The sequence below is a fragment of the Aulonocara sp. 'chitande type north' Nkhata Bay genome, linkage group LG16 (genome assembly GCF_057382095.1).
Source record: "Aulonocara sp. 'chitande type north' Nkhata Bay isolate Kocher_YH1m ecotype deep benthic linkage group LG16, A_spYH_male_GT1.1, whole genome shotgun sequence".
Lineage (NCBI taxonomy): Eukaryota > Metazoa > Chordata > Actinopteri > Cichliformes > Cichlidae > Aulonocara > Aulonocara sp. 'chitande type north' Nkhata Bay.
Genome location: NC_141359.1, coordinates 29,431,387 through 29,451,082, shown reverse-complemented (window position 1 = coordinate 29,451,082; position 19,696 = coordinate 29,431,387). Strand labels below are relative to the sequence as shown.

Sequence of the window (19,696 nt, the reverse complement as noted above, 5' to 3'; positions counted from 1 at the left end):
CATGCATTTTTCTTCTTGTGTATTTAGGAATTACAAGTACATTTAAAGAATACGCCTACTTTTATGAATGCACATATATCTGAGGGTAAATGCTATGGACAATCCTGCCAGTGCAGTTAGCTGGCACTGTGACTCTGCTGTGGATCAGGAAAGGTTGTCTGAAGGTAGAGGAAGGATTAGAGCACTTCAAAGCAATGCTCACTTCTAAGCTGGCTGATGCAAAATCCGCTTTGTGCAAATGGACAGCCGGCACTCCAAAAAGAAAAAAAAAAATCCAAGCCCGAAGGAGTTGAGGACAACTCGGCTATATTCTCAATATAGCGTAATGCTGACGTTACTTGAAACAGATACTATTTGAAAACTTATGTGTGAGTATAAATTATTATTATTTTTTTTTTAATCATGAACTCAATAAGTTTTTTGGTTGGATAAAATTTTGTACTACTATTAAAATGTTTCTGCAATTAAGGTTTAAAATGACCAAAATAATTTTGCAAGAATTTTAAATATCCTTAAAAATCAAAGTTTTTGTGTTTTTTATTTGGCAGCATTGGAGCACCACGTAAGAGTAACCAGACATTGTGCAATACAGTTTCAGCAGGTGATAGAAAGATCCTGGTCAGAATACAGTGACCAGCAAGGCCGCTTCGGTAAGTCTTAAATCACTGGGAAACAAGACCGCCGCTCTGATGGATGTGCACAGCACACCCCGAATCAAAAAACCTCTTATCTGTCTCTAAGAAGAGATGCTTAAAAACAGACATGTGGGCTGAGTCATGCATACAAGAAGTGCACGTTTGTATGCATGCAAATAAACATTTGCACAAAACTACACAAAGAGTCACACGTGTAGTAAAAAGAGGAACAAAGCATAAGCAAAACAGTCCAGCAGATTTATGTGACTAAAGGTGCTGTGGTCAGGTGAATAAATTGGTTAGCTGGCAAAGTGGGTGGGTTCAGTAGCTTCAGTGGCCAAGACAAACCTTCTAATCATTCCAATAGACTGGCAGATTTATGCTGATAAATTATATCTGGGAATAAAATGCATGTGCAATAAGAGTCCTGCACAACTAGGCGAGATCAACAATAAGGGTCCAAAGAAAAGCAGGAGGACGATGGTTCCAATGAAAGAAGCAGTTTACTCTTCTCCCAATAGAAATGCAATTAAAGCAAAGGTCTCTCAGCAAACTTTACCACATTCAGCAATTCCTGTTTTTCCCCTCTCTGTGTCTTTGTGAGTGCTAACAGAAATATTAATGTTGGGGACATAAAGATGAGAACGGTGGTGTTTAAGTTTTATGTTTTTTTGTATATTCACTGAATTTTTGTGGCTGTATCAGAAAATGCTTGGATACAAAATTAGATAATTGGTAATGATGTACAGAGGCTATAAAGTCAAATGTTGATTTACTCGTACACTTCAGCTGTAACACCCTGTATTAACCAAACCTTCAGTTCTGGTCCCAGTCAAATCCTGTAGGTAAATGGTATGTCACTAAAAACAAAATCAGTGACCAATTTACTTACGAGTTTTCCTTTTTCCCCACTATCCCCAAATCTGAGCACCTGCAATAACAAATAAGCAATATGTTAAACTATCTAGTGTTGGAGTACCTCATTCACATAACAGAATTACACTGTAAATGACTGAAAGTGAACTGTATCACAATAACTGTATTAAGTTTAAAGCGAAAATGTCAAAAAAAAGAAGAAAAGTAATAGAAAAGTGCTAAAGTTCCATTTTTTTAAAAAAGAAAGAAAATATCAAAAACAAAAGGACTTTAAAACAAGCCAGGCCTGGGTTTTGTTTTTTGGTGTTTTTTTTCCAGGTGAAGATTTTTTTTCCTGTGCTTTTTTCCAGTGTGAACAAGCTGGATCCTTGCCAGGCCTTTACAGTGCTGTGGTATTTTGGACAAAGTCAATATGGAGTAGCGCTTATGCATGTTGTGTTTATCCAAACAGATCTGATTTCTGCCAGATTTTCCCTGCCAGCTCCTCTCTTTTTATTCTGTACTTTGTTTTTTCAGTCAGAATAAGTTAAAGCTTCTTTGTGGAGCAAACTATCCCATGCAGACCCAGGAAGCGTCTTATAATGAGCATAGAGCCACAACAAAAACCTTTTATTTAAAACAAATATTTCAGTCTGTTAATAATTATAGTAAACCTTTTAGTGTTTCTCCATAGTCCCAATTAAGTGTGTTTTATGATTAAAACATTCATGACTATTCTGAAGTTGGATATTTATTATACTTTCAAACCCTTCCATGATTTGTTATTGTGGTGAACCCTGTGTATATTCCCTGTGGAACCATAATGGCTCGGTAACCCATTGATTAATTGTTAAAAAGGAGTATCTATAACACAATTTATTTATGTTTTTGTACTCACGTAAATCAAGCAGGGCAGAACCCAATAATTGGGTGAAATAATGTTGACGCTGCTGAGTTAACCCAAAACTCAGAAATAGCATCACATCAATAGAAATGGGCACACTAACTTACACAAACAGTAGACGTAGATTAAAAATGGTTCATGCATCGTTGTGATCTGCATGTTATATGTAATGGCACAGTTTAAATGAAAATTGACATTTTAGATATATATGCAAAACTATAACAGTAAAATTCTTCTGTATTCCATTAAGGCATATTTATTGACAGATCAATCTACAATCAAAGATGTAATAGCAACGAGTAAACCATTAAAGAGACAAATTATTTTATGCTGAAATATTTCATATAGGTTTTCACTCAGGATTCATAGACTTTGCATTAAAATACAACTGATTTTAGGTTCTTTAGTTTTCTTGAGTTTTTCTACTGATCAGTACCGAAAGAGTCTTAGATTAATTACATGTTAATTTTCCTCTGAACTCATGTGTGTATAGGAATACGATTTTTTTTTTCTCTGATTTGCTTTTCTAAAAATGTGCGTTGTGTTACAAAGCCTGACCAGTTTGAACTGTCTGAGACAGCTGGCCGCACCAAAGCAATCTCAGCGATCACTGGACATGTCGTCATCATTCTCCTTATGTCAGGCCCCAGAACGAAGAATCCGTGGGATTAGCGTGGTTTGTATTTGTTGACAGACCAACGACAGGCCAGATCGAGAGGCAGGGTTTTATACTCTTCCACACCCAACACTGCACTATATTTGGTCTTTGAAGGGTGAGTGATTCCATATTGAATGAATATACTATATTTTCTTGCCAAAAGTGAGTGGAAATCCCCAAATATTCTCAGTTACTGTGAGCTATTCATGGCCAGATGGGAACTACAGGCTGTTATGAGGAGTCAGTTGTTCATCCAACAAAGAAAAAAAAAGTTTTTTTTCAACTGTCCATCAATAAATTTTTTCTTTTTCATCCATTTCTTTTCTAAAATTATTATTTTTTGGCATTTTGGCCTTGACAAGGGATCATACTTATAGTTTGTGTCTTGTATTTTTTAGGGCACATAAATAGTGCTGCGACATGTAACAAAACCAGCATCCAGTTTAACCCTTAAGACTACAGAATATGACACGGAAAAATAAGTGGCTACACAATAAGCAGGGCTGTAAATATACAGTAACTACAGCACGCACTGCATTGTATGCAATAAAGACATATAACACACTTTCCCCGTGATTTATTTTGTCACTTTCAAAATCTTTAATGGAATTGGAACCACTTAAAATTTTTCAAATGCCACATGTCATGTTCATGACAACACATCAAAGAGCAATTATAGTAAATGTGATTTTAAACAGTTGCAGATGTCACTTTGTATGACACTGATCTATAGTCCTGCTCTGTGCTACCAGCAGGTAGGCAGCACCAACCTTTAACTGAGTCACCGTGTGCATGGCTGCATTGATTAGGTGTGACTACTCCGGTCAGGGGCCAATTTGGGGTCGCCAGAGGGTCAAGCGTGTTGTCCAATATAACAGCGGGATCTCTGGACTGGAATGGGCCAGTATCCTGGCAACAGGCACCTCCTCCCCACCCCGAACCACGAGAGTACCCATCCCGTGGTGATTGAGAATGCAGGGCTCCATTCTCTTTTCATCAGCTTCAGTTCATCTGTTCCTATAACTTGGCCCAGATGAATTAACCTGAACAATGGAGGCAGAGGGTCAGTAAAGTGTTCGACATTGTCAAAGAGCGCAATTAAAGTGAATGTTCAGTTTGTACCGTTTTTGTGTGAAAACACGTTTAATGCTTTCCCTTTGTAGTTGTACTGTGCAGAACAATGAAACAAAATCAAACTGACATTCATTTTTTTAATCAATGACTGTCTCCAAAAAAATCCGTTGTACAGATGCCTTGTGCCTAAACTCTATACAAAATGTACAGAATACTTTGATGCCATGTTTTCTTATTCCACAAAGAAATATAAACCTGACCTAGAATAAATCGTTCCACCATACATGTGTGTTTTGTTTGTGTCTGCTTTGTAAATTGTAACTCAAATCTCAGCGAACCAAACAGCCACATTGCATCACAGGCCTGTGCACTTATAGACAATCGCTAAGTAAACTCAATGCAGTGCCATCAAAATGTCCCACTGATTTGTTTTCAAGCTACTCAAATAAGTCATTATATTAGAATAACATATGTCTTGCTATCTAATAATGTCAAGTGAATTACAAAGTGATTTGAAATGAAGAGGAGTCAGCAATTCCAGGATTACATGCTCAGTTGAATTCAATAAGCCAGTGTGTACTGTAATAGGAAACCACAGAAAAATCCATACTTACCGCATCATCTGATAAAAATGTCTGCTTGCTGCTCTGCAGGCTTCTGTTAAAGCCATTAAATACCTTGGTTTTCCTGCTAATTCCAAAATAATATTCTGAATACAAAAGAGCATTAACAGACAACAGACGTAAATGATCTTGCAATAATCAAATATTTATTAAAAATGCAATTAACTACAGATCATTAACACTGTCTGCCTGGCTGGACAACAATATGAGAAACAGAAGGATAAAATGCATTCGTTTCAGTGATCTTTCCACGCAAAAGGCTGTAAAAGTCAGAGGGAGAGAAATATGGGACTTCAAGGAAAACTCTATATAACCAGTATAACACCTATGACTATTTTTAGCTTATTACTGTTAAACTAACAAAACTAAACCTTTTCCATTCTCTAAATTTGTTCTGTGAGGCACAACTTTTAATTTGAAAGTCTCCAATTCCAAAGTGCATTGTTTGGCTAGTAGTTAGCAAGTATTTGCAGACAAATCCAATGGGCAATTACTTCCATCCACTTCCATCCAAACGATGGACAATTATGGCACCCAGAATTAACAACAAAAGGACTCACAAGGAGGTTTTTGGCACAGCACTTTGTTTGCGACCAATTTCAACTGGTCACTAGCAGCAACCTCCAGAACCTGCTTAGCAACATTTCAAAGAATACATGTTTTCTTTCCTAGAGAGGATGATAAGACATCCTTGTGATAGAGTAGAAACTCCCACAACACGTACATGGACCCCTAGTGAGGGACTACACCAAGCACAAAGCCTGACCTCTTGGAACACTTGACCAGGAACAACCAGTCCCTAGTTCATGATACTAATAAAGCTAATGTCTGTCAGCTGGTTTACACAACCATAAGTGCAACCTATCTAGGCAACCCCTTGTTTCCAAACGTCTTTACAGCTGTACGGCTCTTTCTTTGGCATCCCCTTGAAGTCTGTGTATGAGTGTGTGTGTGCGTGCGCAGATAGACGAGTTGCTACATCTGTATAAAGACTGTGATTTGCACTTCTTTATTCCAAATATTTGCTCTCCCTGTATCTGATAATAATGACTATTTTCTCCCAGTTCCCTCAGATTGAAATCGGGTGTGTTTGACCGAGTGTGTAACTTGAATATGTGCGAGTGTGTGTCCAAGTTAGTCTCAGTAATTGGGCCGGCTCTGCTCTCCCGGGGAGCTCCCGAAGGTAGAAAAACTCAACGTTCCATTACATCCTCCTGTTCGCTCCTTTCATTCAATTCGTCACACACCTCCTCTTCACCCTGCAAGTGTTTGCACCTGCGTGTATGTAGTGTTTGTGTACGTGTGCCTGGTTATTGAGTGTGTGTATGGTTATGAGTTTGCTGAGAGTGGTATGTCCTTGTTTGTGCGTGTTTTTTGGGGGTTGGGGTGTCTCATAATGAAGCCATATGGCCTGTCTGTTAGCATGCGAGCTGCCAGCACTCAGAGCTGAGATGCTGGCAAAAAGCACTAAGATCAGACGTGAGTGGCATACTCCTGTCTTCTTCTCTTTCCCATCCCTGCTCTTCTTCTTTACCCTCCCCTCCCTTCTTCTTCTCCTCTCTGTGCTCCTCCTCTTTCCTTTTGTTGTTTGCTACCCATCTTTCTGTCCCTATCTCGTCTCGTGCCTACTCCCATCATTCTTCTCATCATCTCATATGTACTTTATTCATTTGTGCATATCCCCAGTTTTTTCCCCCCTCTATTTCCATTTACTCGCATCTTCCCTTATCTTTTTTGTGCTAACACCCACTACTTAGTTCTCCTCTTCCCTCCTTTGTTCTTCACATTAGACCCTGTTGTTTTCGCGTCTCCCTCTCTCTCTTCCAATCAGATTAACTGGTGTGAAACGATCCATTTCCACATTTTCCTCTGAAGCCTGGAGAGGAGACTGTGGTCTGACCTAAATTTACATGTAAGGGAGGGAATCTAGATGACAGCACATGAAGGAGGGAGAGAGAGAAAGACCAAGAGATGAGGAGTGGGTGTCTCTGTCCGTCAGGGACTTTCTCTGGACAGTAAGAAAAGTTTTATACTTCTGTTGAATACCTTCAATCAAAATGTCAAAATAATGAGTCAAAATAATGAGTCCAACACCTGCCAGTTGTTCTATTTTAATATGAGCTCGTTAACTGAGCCTAATGAATGTATCACATTTTAATTGTAGTAGGAGAAGAAATATGATTAGAAATTATTTTAAAAATAGGGTAGTATTATTTTAACTTTTTATGTCTAACTATGTCTAACTAAATGAAAGCATTAATATATTGTAACCTAAGTTAGAATCATTTTTTATTATTATTAAAATATGTATTTAGTACGTTTGGGATCAAAGGTGAGAAACAGCTTACATTTATTTACCTTTTGTAAATAAGAATCAGAAAATAATAATCCATAAAAACCCTCAATAATATTTATCATTACTTATTGTTACTTGTTGTAGGGTTTTACCTTACAAGATAAATCCCGTAAAACGACCGATGTTCTGATTTGACACTAAAAAAAATTGAAATTAATTAAATTGAATTGAACGGAATAATTTTCAGCCTGCATTTTCACATAAGTGGTCGTATTTATTTGCACAGAGTAGTTGTTTTAACTTAAATTAGAACTTTCATTTGAATATTTTTTTTCTTTTGATTTGACACGTTTAAATTGTGGCATGGAGGTGAAAAAAGAGAGAAGCAATTAAAAGAAATGTTACATCAAACAAGAATGAGGACCCTTAAGTTTAATTTTGAAGGAGGGCAACCTCTTTACAACCAAAATTGTTTGTGCATAAAGAATTTAAAAGAACAGAAGATATCGATTTAGGTTTTATACTTTAATAATCTTTTACCTGTAAATATTTTACTTTTTCTTCTGGGGGATGTAGTTTAGATTAATTATTATTAATTATTATTATATTAAGTGGTATAACTGTTATCAGTGTACATTGTGACCAACACATAACATTAAAAAGTTTGCAGTTTATTACTATTAAGATATAACTTTATTGTTATAAAATTTATTTTGACTGTACGGGTTAAGCTTCACTTTTGAATCCAAATTGCAGAAGAGCAACTGAACAGTTTTAGAAATGTATACGATATTTTTTGGTGGAGAGAAAATTTAACTCGTATAGTTAATTTAATTGTTTGCTTGTTTTTTCTAAGTCTGTGCCAAACCTGTTGCAGTTGAACACTGCCTATAATTATGTTTAATATTAGTCAGGTAAATATCAGTTGATTGAATCACATAAATGTGAGTTGATCTGTTGAAAATATCTTTGAGTAAAGCTTTTAGTAAAAGAAAATACATATTTATGTATTTATTGGTGTAAGCTAGAATAACAGGATTTAATTCAATTCTTACTGACAGAAAAAATGTGAAAGTTAACCTAAACATCCATCCCATAAGACTGGAAAATATGTCCTGTCAATCCACAATGTATTTACAATAAAACACTTAAAATGTATGAGGTGTGATAAATGTATATGTTATGTACAGTGCAAGTTTTTTTGTGTTTGTGTGTTAGTGTGTGTTTTTAAGTGATGTACCTTGTGTGAAGTACTGTTGTACAAAGCAAGAGAGTTATTCAGAAGAAGAACTTTATCCAGGAACTATCTCTGTGTTTTCTTAATCTGTTCATCTCGGGCTCTCCCTCTTTCTCTATTTTTGTCTGCCATGTGTTCTCCACAGGGAGCAGGGGAGGTAGACTGCTTTCGCATGCATGGGTGTGAGAGGAAGATTCAACACCCCTTCACTTGCTGAGACACACATGGATGACTTAGTTTGTGTGAAAAACCCTCACGCAATGGAACGAGACAGTCTGTCCCAGAGTCAGAGGAGAGAGTGGGCCTTCCTCTCTGTACGTATGTTGACTATTTGTTAGCATAAGGCTGCTACTGTATGTATGCATGTATGCGCCTGTGTGTTTCCTTTTCAGCTTCCTGGCACGAGCAAGGCCCGTGTTTGCCAGTGTTCCTGTATGTGGGATGACTGCAGCTTGCGTGATCAGAACAAAGCAAGAGAGCATGACAGAAAATCCCTCAATACCCGGCCTTTAAAAAATGCAGGAGGCCAACGCACGCAGAAGCAAGTAAGGTAAATGTATAAATTATGGACCAAAAAAGTCTGCTTCAAAAAGAGGGAGAGATCCCCCACATGAGGCAACAAACTTTATTGCATGTGAAGACAGAGCACCGACAGCTGCGGAGTGCTTGCTAGAGTTCCTTCACTCCGTCTTGCTAAATAATGAGCCAGCACCTTTCTAATAAATGGACCGTGTAGAGCTCCTCTTGCATATTGTTGGCATTTAGCCAGTACAGTTCACATACACACTGGCCTGCGAGAAAAAGTTGAAATTTTGAATGTAGTTTCACTTTTGGCTATTTATCTGCAAACTTATAAAAATATGTTGTTTATAGTATTAATAAATATAACTTTACATACAGAAATGAATCTAAACGGAATATTTTTTAAAGCTTTGAACTAAAAGAAAAGTACATTAAAAATATCTATAAACCGATTAGAAAAATCAAAGCAAACGTTATAAATATATATGTGGGGCTCGGATGTTTTTTAAGCAAAAAATAAAAAGGTTCCTATTTTAGTCTTTTAATATTGGAGTTTTTAACAATAGTATATAACATTATATTGTGGTGTGTCAAAGAAAAGTGCTTTTGAGTATTTTGCTGGTAATTTGCTGCCTTACCAGTTTTTTTTAGGTAAGTATTTAAGTATTTTATTTTTTTAAATTCTGTTTTTTTAATCTTAAAAAAAAGAAATATAAAAAAAAACACTGTTAGACCTGAAGAGAAGGATTACTAAAAATCTACCGATAAGAAAATTGTTGTTAATGTTAATTTTCTTTTTAAGACATTATAAGAAAATAACATCTATTTCTGTATTTTAGAGTAGTTGTTAGTAGTTGTTTGACTTTTTAACTGTTTCTCGCAGTGATGGTCGACTTCTACATTGCAGAGTTTCATATTAGAAGAGAAGAGACTGGCTTGTTTCTGGCTTGTCGAATTTCCCAGAGGAACCCACCCGAGGGATTAATAAAGTTCTATCTTATCTTATCTTATCTTATCTTGTTGAAATCAAATTAAAATTCATTTTGTTATAAAATATATTTCTAACTAAAATATCGTTTTCTGATGGTAAAAAGGTCCTTTGCTGTTACTGATCAATGTTCCTGTCTTTCCTTTAACAACTAATTATCCAAGAAATTATGATTGCTGTAAACCTTTTTTACTACATGCGCTGGACAATTTATTTTAGTAATTTTACCTTAGATGAAGAATTCTTAAATGTACATAAAACTGAAATGTGATCTTTAAAAAACGAACAATTTTGAAAAGCATTTTAGGGGAAGCCCTTAACTACATCACACACTATGTTGTAGCTTACACAGGGACTTACATTTACCCATTTCATTTGTACAGAAATGAATAAGGGGACTGCAGTATAATAAATGTATAACTATTATTATATTCGCTTTTATTAGCTTTTATTAAGAGCCCATAATTTTTCTTTTCTTTTGGGAGAAATTGTTTTTTGGGGCATTTCTTTTAAAAATTGTAAAATGACTATGTTTATGAATCAGTACACAAAAAACTGTTCTGAAATCACCTCATGAAAGCACATAACCAATGCTTCATGTCAGACTAGCAAATGATGCAGCCACTTTCCCTTTATGCTCTCAGAGTCTGTGTGTTATTTTGTGCAAACGTGCAGAAAATGTGGGTTTGTCCGTGTATGCGTAACGTGCACATGCGCATTGGACAGGCTTCCTGGAGTCCTCTTTAAACTGTGCATCAAAGCATGACTAACAAGTCAGCACACAAGTCGGTCCTTGCCTGCCATGACATTGTGGCGTCATCGCTGGGATTTAGATGTCACCTATCATCGTTCAGGCAGGGTCGGAAAATCTTCACCATACATTTGCATGGCAACATACTGTAGCAACTCACTTTACCATTATTACTTGTGGTAAAGAGATTCATCTCAAATAACATTCATCAACACAGTAAGTCAACCCAAATCTAACTGTATTTGTCTCATCCTCCATCACAACCTAACAAATAAAGAGCACCTGAAACAAGAGAAGAAGAAAAAACCTATATGTATTGTGGGGATATAACTGAATTAAATAGACATTATTAACATAAATGATTGTAATGTGTATGCAAACCATTTATTAGGATATTTAGGAAATTTAACAGTAAAAACAGGGTATTTACAGTAAAGTGTTGCTTGGAGCTGGACACAGGGGTAAGGTTATAAACAATAACAATAACGATTTCACTCCTATGGTACTTAACATTGTGCAGAAGTTCTCTACTCACCTTTCTGAAGGTGCAAGTTGCAAAAATATTTGTTTGATACGTAGGGCTGTGAATTATTCAGGAATTATTTAATAATGCAGAGAAGTGAGGAGGAGACTCAAAACCATGGCAGTAAAAACTGCTCAGGCTGGCTGCCTGTAAGCTCTTGCCACAGATACAAAATGTATTGCCCTATCTCTTTCTAATTGGCAGCAATACCTACTCTTTGCAGACATGCAATTTTCACTCACACTTCATTTTGCACTTAAATAGTCTCTTACACATGCTCCATTACTAAGCAAAGTAGAAAAAATGCAAATTTGCTCATTTGCTTTTCCCATAAACTGGATGTCCCCTGAATGCACCAGGAATAACACATAACTCAGTAGCACTAAGTGCACAAATTGCATTTAAGTGTGTGTGTGCACTTGTGCGTGCGCGCGTGTGGGCATCTGCATTAATCTGGGGATCCTGCAGATACCGCTTTGCCGACAAGCGCTATCATTATACAACAGCTGTACTTGTCACCAAACAGAAAAGGCCCAAGAAAAGTAAAGCTAAGATGATAAAACATCCCCTCCCACATATACACACACGCATCACACATATATACACACGTACACACACACACACACACACACACACACACAACTGGGTTGATCTGTTTAGGTGAGTCACCACTTCTTAAAGCAGCAGTAGGTGGTTATGGCAGCAGCTTTAAATAGACAGCATAAAGCCCTGAGTCAATTGGTAAAGTAACAGAGAGTGACAGAGAGAGGGAGAGGGAAAGAGAGAGAGAGAGAATTAGACAGTGAACACAGGAAAATGAGAGATTGAGAGTGTATTTGAGTTGTGCTGAGTGTGTCGTGCTGAGCTCGAGGGCTAGGAATCATCTCACATCCGTCATGGAGGCTGGTTGTAGGGTCAAACTCAGTACTGTGGCGAATGGCCCTGTTATCACACAGCTTTACATTCGCTGCGCTGCCTTTTCTCAAAGGCAGCAAAACAGGGCTGGAAGAAAACCAAAAATAGAGACGCCCAATTAGAACTGTTCCCAAAGCTTTGATGGAATTAGCAGTGAAAGGAGGCTTGCATAACCCACCCTCCCAAAATGTGCAGACAGCATATGCAACACTTGTCCTATTTACTGGAAATGAGTCCTGGGTCAATTTTATGGTTCTGTGAAAAAAAATTACATAAACAAAATGTGCAGCAGGTAATGCCACGTTGTTGTCGTTTAGTTTTGTGAGACATATTTTGTCTATTGTAGCATTACCTTTGGCCTCATAAAATGCTGACCAGGAACTGGTGTAGCTTACAAATATAAAGATGTGAATCCTGGTGTAGATCCTGCTCATCAGCAGCAGCTTGCCTGGTTGCCTCAGGCAATATAGCCTCAGACTGCTGAAGAAAGAGGCTCACAGATATTTCATCAGATTCATTTATATATATAGCACTTTTAGCCAAGGACTAACACAAGTCTAGGCCCAGGCAGCAACACTTTATTCTACAGGGAAAAGCAGGAATCAGATTTATTAATATAAAAATGAATACTGAAATAGCATATTTGAAATCTGTGCATAACACCTTATAAATAAGCTTTCGCACACCGAAAAAATCTTTCAATTGAATGAAAATTTGCAGAATTAAATTTGTGATTATAAGGCATTTTTGAATGCAACATAAGTTGATGAATATTGAATGGCTGTTTACATTTTACAAGGTTCAACAAAAGATGTTCATCCACAAAGTGACACATTGTGCACAAGCACACAGACACCAATGCAAAGACCTTAGGGATTTGATCATAACTCAGAGGGCAGCAGATTGTATGATATATATATATTCCAGTGGGAGTTATAAAAGAAATACTTTTTCAATCTATAATAAATAAAACTGATGATAATGATCAGCTGGAAGATGAAGGTTTTTCCCATGATGTATCGTTTTTATAGATTTTCAGTGGCTTGTATAGTTAAAAAACATGTAAATGTACATTTTTCTTTTTTTACAAGTGTAAGAAGTAACATGTATGTATCATGAAATGTATTAGTAATCAATGGGTGACCGCTGACAGGAAAATAAACACGACCATTTACAGTTGTGGTCAACAGTTTATCAATATCTGTTGACCTTTGGGAGTTTTAATTATTTCTTTGAACTCTTATTTTTCTGTGGTGGAATGATTGTACAACATGTTTATCTTTTAAAAACAGAGAATTGGATGTGCAGGTTTGAATTTATTCAGGATTTTTATAAGCTCAGAGTTCAGGTAATGTAATTTTTTTTTTCTTTATTAAATGTTTCAGTTACTTGTATTTATTTTTTTATTTGAGACCATCCCCAACTTTCATGACAAGCTGGTAATAAAGGTAACGTGAAAGGGGCCAACTTGCTGGTGTAAAGATTGGACTTGATTAGCCCAGCAGAGGCCAAATATGGAGACATATAAAAATGGAAGGGTGAGGAAAAAATAGGGAAATATTACAGCAAATAACGGGTTAAGTTTGAAGGGGCAACTCCCCTCCTCTTCCCTACCCAAGCAGACAAAAAGAGCGTGAGGGAGCAAGAAAATGAAGATTTTTGGGGGGCATCCTCCTCCTTTTTCCAAGCAAGGAGTTGGATGTGGGTGGTGGAGGTGGAGCAAGTCAGGGGGTGGCGAAGAACGCCGCCGAGCATGCCTAATCGGACAGGACAGTTCCTGCTTATTATAGAACCAAGCACAGATAATAAAATCTGAATCAAACTGCTAGCTGAGAGCCGCGAGAGAACCGCCTCCTCTTCAATTTTTAAAGTTATGGCAGCGCTTGACACTGGGGTGGATCGTATAACACCAGTTTGCGTGCAAATACTTACTTAGCGAGCCAACACGGCCCAAATCTGCAAGGCCGACATGCAGGTGAGCGGCACTACAGCTCTCTAATTACACCACAGCCCCAACAGCTCTCTTCTTCGTAGTTTGTCCCATCACTCCCCTGCCTCACCAACTCACCAACAGTCACGATTTGAGTGTTGACAGTTTATTACCTTCTATTACTTTTAGTGAGAGTAGTGAATCTGAGGATGAATTCATGTTTCGGTTGCTGGGAACTGGTAGCACTCGAATAAACACTGAAGTGCCCAAATATACAAGCAGACAGGGCAGAGGAGAGGAAGTAAGAACAGAGGCACAAACAGTCAAGGGGAAGCTGGCAGCTCTGTGTGAGTTGCAAGCCAACCTTTATCTTTTTTAAATTATGCTCATATGCAGCTGATTTAAATTAGCAAAACACATTTTCCGAAAAAATGTAAAGACGCCCGGATGAAGTTGTTCATCTGCATATCAAACCCAGCTAAATCTGCACTGCCAAAGCTTTTGAATAGTTTTTTTTTGTATAAATTGGTTGTGGCAACTCTAGTATGTTAAAGATTAGTTTATACTGTAGGAAACCAGACACAAATTTGGATTGCTATGTAATGCAGACAAACAATTTGTACAGTCATCTACAGGCGCAATTTACACCCATCTCTTTTACTCCTTACTGCTTACGGGACAGTTAACATGCATATGCTCTGACTGTTATATATTGAAGAGTAAAAAAGCAACTGAATACATGAAGGGACGTTATAATTGGACTGTCCTGCAGAACTGATTTACTTCAGGGAATTTTATACATGACGAGTTAGGCATCATAACATCTTTAAGCTTAATAGTTCTGAAGTAATGTCTTATGTACATGAGTATGGGTTATGTAAATCCCTATAAATAGTAGTCTTTGCTAACCTGGACTAGATCCACTTTTTCCTTTGCTGTAGTGCTAAGTGTTATTACAGGTCTAATTTATGACATAACTCATCAGTGAAGCTCAGTGTATAGTTTAGAGGTATAGTAATTGTTTCCAGTTTGTGAATAGAATTTGCATAAAAATCAGACCTTTTATTTCAGTCTGTCCTTTATTCAAGGCAGTTAAGCCCAAACCTATGGAATATATTTTGTTTTTCTGTAAATGCACGTCTCATCAAAATCCTCATGCTGCAGCTCTCTTTGGTCTTCAGCTGGTGACTCATTCAAACTTCTCTTGCTTGTAGTGAATTAAATTTAAAAAGTAGATACCTTGTATTATTGTTCTGAGTGATGTTTAAGTGTTAACTTGAAATACAATAGAATGAAATAGAAAACGTGTCTATGAATTTATTATGAATCTTCTTTTTTTTTCATTCCCATTACAGCTGCTATCATCCATTGTATTCAACAACGGCCAACTTTTTGCTCTCCTGGTGGTGGGTGGGTGTACCAACTGTGGATCTGCCATCAGCTGCAGTGCTTAGCCAGTCCCAAACTATACATTTTGTTTTTCATCATCTCTCTTCTGCATATCCGACTGTGTGTCTGTTGGTATATTGTACATTTAATGCCAGTAATAACTGCCAGAATCCACAGAAACTTTTGTTTTTGGTGCCAGATCTGAAGATGTGCCCCCATGCAGGGCTGTATGCATCTGGTGGTATAATAAAAGTTAGCTACAGTGAGGGTCGGAAGAACATTCAGTGACTCTTAGTGTGGCATCATAAAGGATACTTTGGATGTTTATAATTAAAATAATGACAAACTCCCGCTCATTTTCTTGTGCCATAGAAAAATCAATATCTGGTACGCGCTTCAAAGCACTCAAGGGTGGGGATTTGCAAGGGGTGAAAACTGGCAAACAAACACGGCATTTAAACTGGGTTGTGAAGATTAATCATGTGTTCAGTATGTATTGCACTGAAGACAAAAACTCTATTCATGAGTTACTGAAGAGACGGAAATTTCGGAGAGTACTTATTTCATAGTGGCCCAACTGGAAGTGTTATTGCTGTAAATTAGGACAATGTAGTCGAATACATATGCAAATAAAAGCTGTTTATTTGTTTGTTTGTTTTTCTTTGCAAACATAATAAAAAAAATGATGTATACACGATAAAGACACAGCTGAAAAATTCTATGCTAATACGTTACATCGATAATTTGTTGGACAAACTTTTGCAGTTTTGTAGTTTTCCTTCTGTACATCACCACAGCAGATTACTGTCCCCCACAAAATTAATTGTATAATTGAGTGAAGGCCTGTTGCCTCAATATATTACTACTATATTACAGATATAACTTCTGGAGTTGATATCTGATGTCTTGAATTTGTATTTTATAGTTTTTTCCACTGTAATTTTTAAAAAGACACCCAAAGAGATGGCAGTGCAAGTGATTAGGCTAAAACAAAATAAACCTTACAGAGAGAGAGAGAAAACAATAATGAAAAACTGAATGCAGAAACACCCACAAATAAGCAGCCACTGAAGGTGGCTACAGTAAAGGTCTGGCAGTGCATTTGATGATAAATATCAATGGCTGCCTAACTAGGAATCATTGATTGCAATGATTCTCATCCAGGTATTAGAAACAATCCTTATATATACAATTATGTTAGTTTGAGTCTGAAAATATAAAAATTAAAGGTGAAAGCCTGCACTTCAGTTACACATTGATTGTCAGGTCTTAAAATCCATTGTGGTGGTATACAGAGGCAAAACTATAAACATCTGTCTTTGAGCAACAAATGGGCCCAACTTTCTGCAGACTTTGGAATTAATCAGCATTTACATAATACAGCTATTAGATTTAACAGAGCTTGAGATGAAATGCTACATATTCAAATTTAATTGAATCTGCTCTCAGCAGATTGCTACACAATGCACTACCATAACAATCCATGTAAGTCCCATGCATGCCAGTGCAATAATACACAAAAGCACCAAGGTATGTTATTTTACTTGCTCTATGATGAGATCAAATGGTCAAAATGTCAGGATAATGACAAGTATGAGCTGTACAAAACCCAGAGATGGATAAAAAAAAAGGAACTAAGATATAAGGAAATGAAAGAAACACACACTCCTTTTAGTGTCTTTTTCCATGTGCAAAGTGGCCAGGTTTTTGATTGCTATGATAAAAAAGTTACAATGACTTTTACAACAACATTGCATTGGGAACACTACTCTCACACTCTGGAAGACCTATAACACAAAATTCAGTTCACACAGATAAAAATGAGCATCCTCCGAGCTCGCAATTTTGAATTTCAAACTAAGTTTACATTTGCAAAATAAACATTTTTTAAAATGGTACTCTGAGCTGTTCTTTTTCACTGAAACTTACTCATCCGTGCAGATCCCAATCACTGCCACTTCCCAAACTAAATGAAGCACTTCACACTAATATAGCATTGCTGACAGATTACTTTGAAATGCCAAGAAAAGCCAGTGAGAGCAGAGGTGGCAAAAGCACAGTCATTTTTCACTTACATTAAGTAGAAGTACAGATCCTTGTTTTAGAAAAGCTCAAGTACTTATTTGACTTCTTTACATAAATAAAAGTCAAAGAGTACTACACTACACAAAACTTAAATTCTAATTCTGTTGAATGTACTCAACTTAAACATCTGTTATGTAGAACAAAAGCAAAGAAAAATAAAGTAAATTTTAAAAAATGCTCTATTTCTTGTTGCCTGCATTGTAACTGTTTAGGTGTCAGGGTTTACAGTTGGATTCAGCAGGTGTGGGAACCCTACATTTGGCTATAGTGGTGCAGCCTCTGGGTCACATTAATTTCTACTATGATCAGGTAAGCTGTGGATTTAGTCAGCTGGTTTAACAGATATTACAAGAGCATTACATGAGCTATCATGGCTGCTTTCTCTCCCCTAGACCATATAAATCTAATATAAATGTGAGTGAATCTAATCAGAATCATTACCTTAAATTTAATTTGATGTCTGCTACCCTTCACGAACACCATATCTGATCGGCACCAGTCCAACATACCACATTATTGTAAACTTTACAACAGTACTGTAAACTAACCAGCATAACCTACATTGAACTTCCTGGTTTCATCCAGTCCTTGAATAGCACAGAGTTAATATACTTAAGTTTGTTTTGCAAGACACAAAAGAAAACATAGTTCAATAACACATCATGTATAGTTCCAGTACCTGTTCAAAATAACTCTAAAGTAATTGAGGGGATTATATAACTGTTATATAATTATATAAGAAGTTATATAATTATATAATTATATATTATATAATTATATAACTTCCAGTATTAAATGTCACCGAGCAGTCCTAAACTTTAACAATAATCTCTCTTCTTCTTCTCCTGTACTGACTTTCTTACATTTTTCTGTATCACTGAGTGAAGTTATCTCTTGCTTATTTCTCCCTGGGAAATTCAGCAGCAGTACCTTTAGCTTGCAGACTCACTCTGTGACAAAGTGCACAAAAAACCCCTGCTTGCTGATATTTTTTGAGTTGTTTGAAAGGCTGCGTTTGAAATTATCTGACACTTAAAGTACGTTATTCCCTTTATGCTTGCTCCCTTTTTGTACCACTAGCTATACCCAAGTACTGTGACCACAACTTATGGACATATGTAGGAAAAAAGCCATTCTGGAAATTCTTGTGTTTAGTGCAACGTGATGCATGAATCATATATTTTTGCCTATTTCATCTTGTTGTTTGTGATAAGCTCTGGTGTTGGATACATCAATAGGATTGTCTTTTATGTTATTGTCCTTCTATTTAGGTTCAAATATTTCAAGGTACACAGTGACAGGATAAAAGTCATATCAGATGTCTTAAATATAACACAACAAGCCTATTCTGAAAAAAAGGAGTAGCAAGTGTAGGTGTTTGTGTAAAGAGATTTTTTTTTTTAAAAAGTTGTCAGAAAAATAAGTGAGTATAAAAATCGTGATTCTCAGATTTCAGATAATCAAATCTCAATTCAGGTCATTAGTCCTGAAATGAATCAATAAGACAAAATAAATGTAAAACACAGGTTTATATAATAAGCACAAAGGAGTAGAAATTAAATGGGGATAATTAAAATGAGAAAGGAAATTTACTTGGCTTGGTTGGATAACGTGCCTAGAGTGTCTTACTATTTGCAAAATAAAACTAAATGAGGCAAAATGAGATGGGACAAAATTAAACACGGAGGCTGCAGCCCTGTTAAATTTTTGTTTTTTTTTAAAGCTCACCGACAACTTGTAATCACATATACAAAATTGAGGAGTCAAAAAAAGGAATGAAGTCAGAATTAGACTAGATGAGAGGCGACAAATCAAGAAGAGTCAGAACAAGATGAAATGAGATCAGATGAAAGAGCAAAAGAGGATGTAATCTCCTGCAGGCTCACTGATCCCTTAATAAGCGAGATGACAATAAATAAAACAAGATTAACCAAGGTGACATGAAAAGAGAGAGACACCAAAATGAGGACATGGCTCTGAGTGCCTTTGCAGTTACCTAATGACAGAAAACAGTCTCCAAGAAGCCAGCAGATCCTTATCAGTAAACTGCGTCCTGTCCCCCTAATCACCGCAGATGTGATAACTGAATTATCCGTCTCCTCTGATCTTTCCATCTGATAGAAAAACTACACTTCCTTCTCTCCGGGGCACAATTCAATTCAAGTGAACTGCCACCATTTCCCAGCCTCACATCTGCACCCCATCTCTGATCATATCTTCAGAGTTCAGCAGGAGGAAAAGAGAGATCACATAGAGTCAATTGCCTGTCATGATACATTGGTTAAGAGCCAGCTGTGAAGACCAATGGTTT

The 19,696-nt window shown here is 36.8% G+C and overlaps 2 long non-coding RNA genes across 2 annotated transcripts; both read left to right on the top strand.

The window, feature by feature from the left end:
• The first annotated feature begins 217 nt into the window (after window positions 1-217).
• Window positions 218-4,860, top strand: LOC147311792 (uncharacterized). Its single transcript, XR_015125439.1, has 3 exons — window positions 218-368; window positions 549-650; window positions 1,862-4,860. It is a non-coding gene; the product is annotated as an uncharacterized LOC147311792 (long non-coding RNA).
• A 1,472-nt stretch (window positions 4,861-6,332) lies between these two features.
• LOC147311791 (uncharacterized) lies at window positions 6,333-15,932 on the top strand. The gene is made up of 4 exons (XR_015125438.1): window positions 6,333-6,764; window positions 8,428-8,596; window positions 8,675-8,832; window positions 15,267-15,932. It is a non-coding gene; the product is annotated as an uncharacterized LOC147311791 (long non-coding RNA).
• The last annotated feature ends 3,764 nt before the right edge of the window (window positions 15,933-19,696 follow it).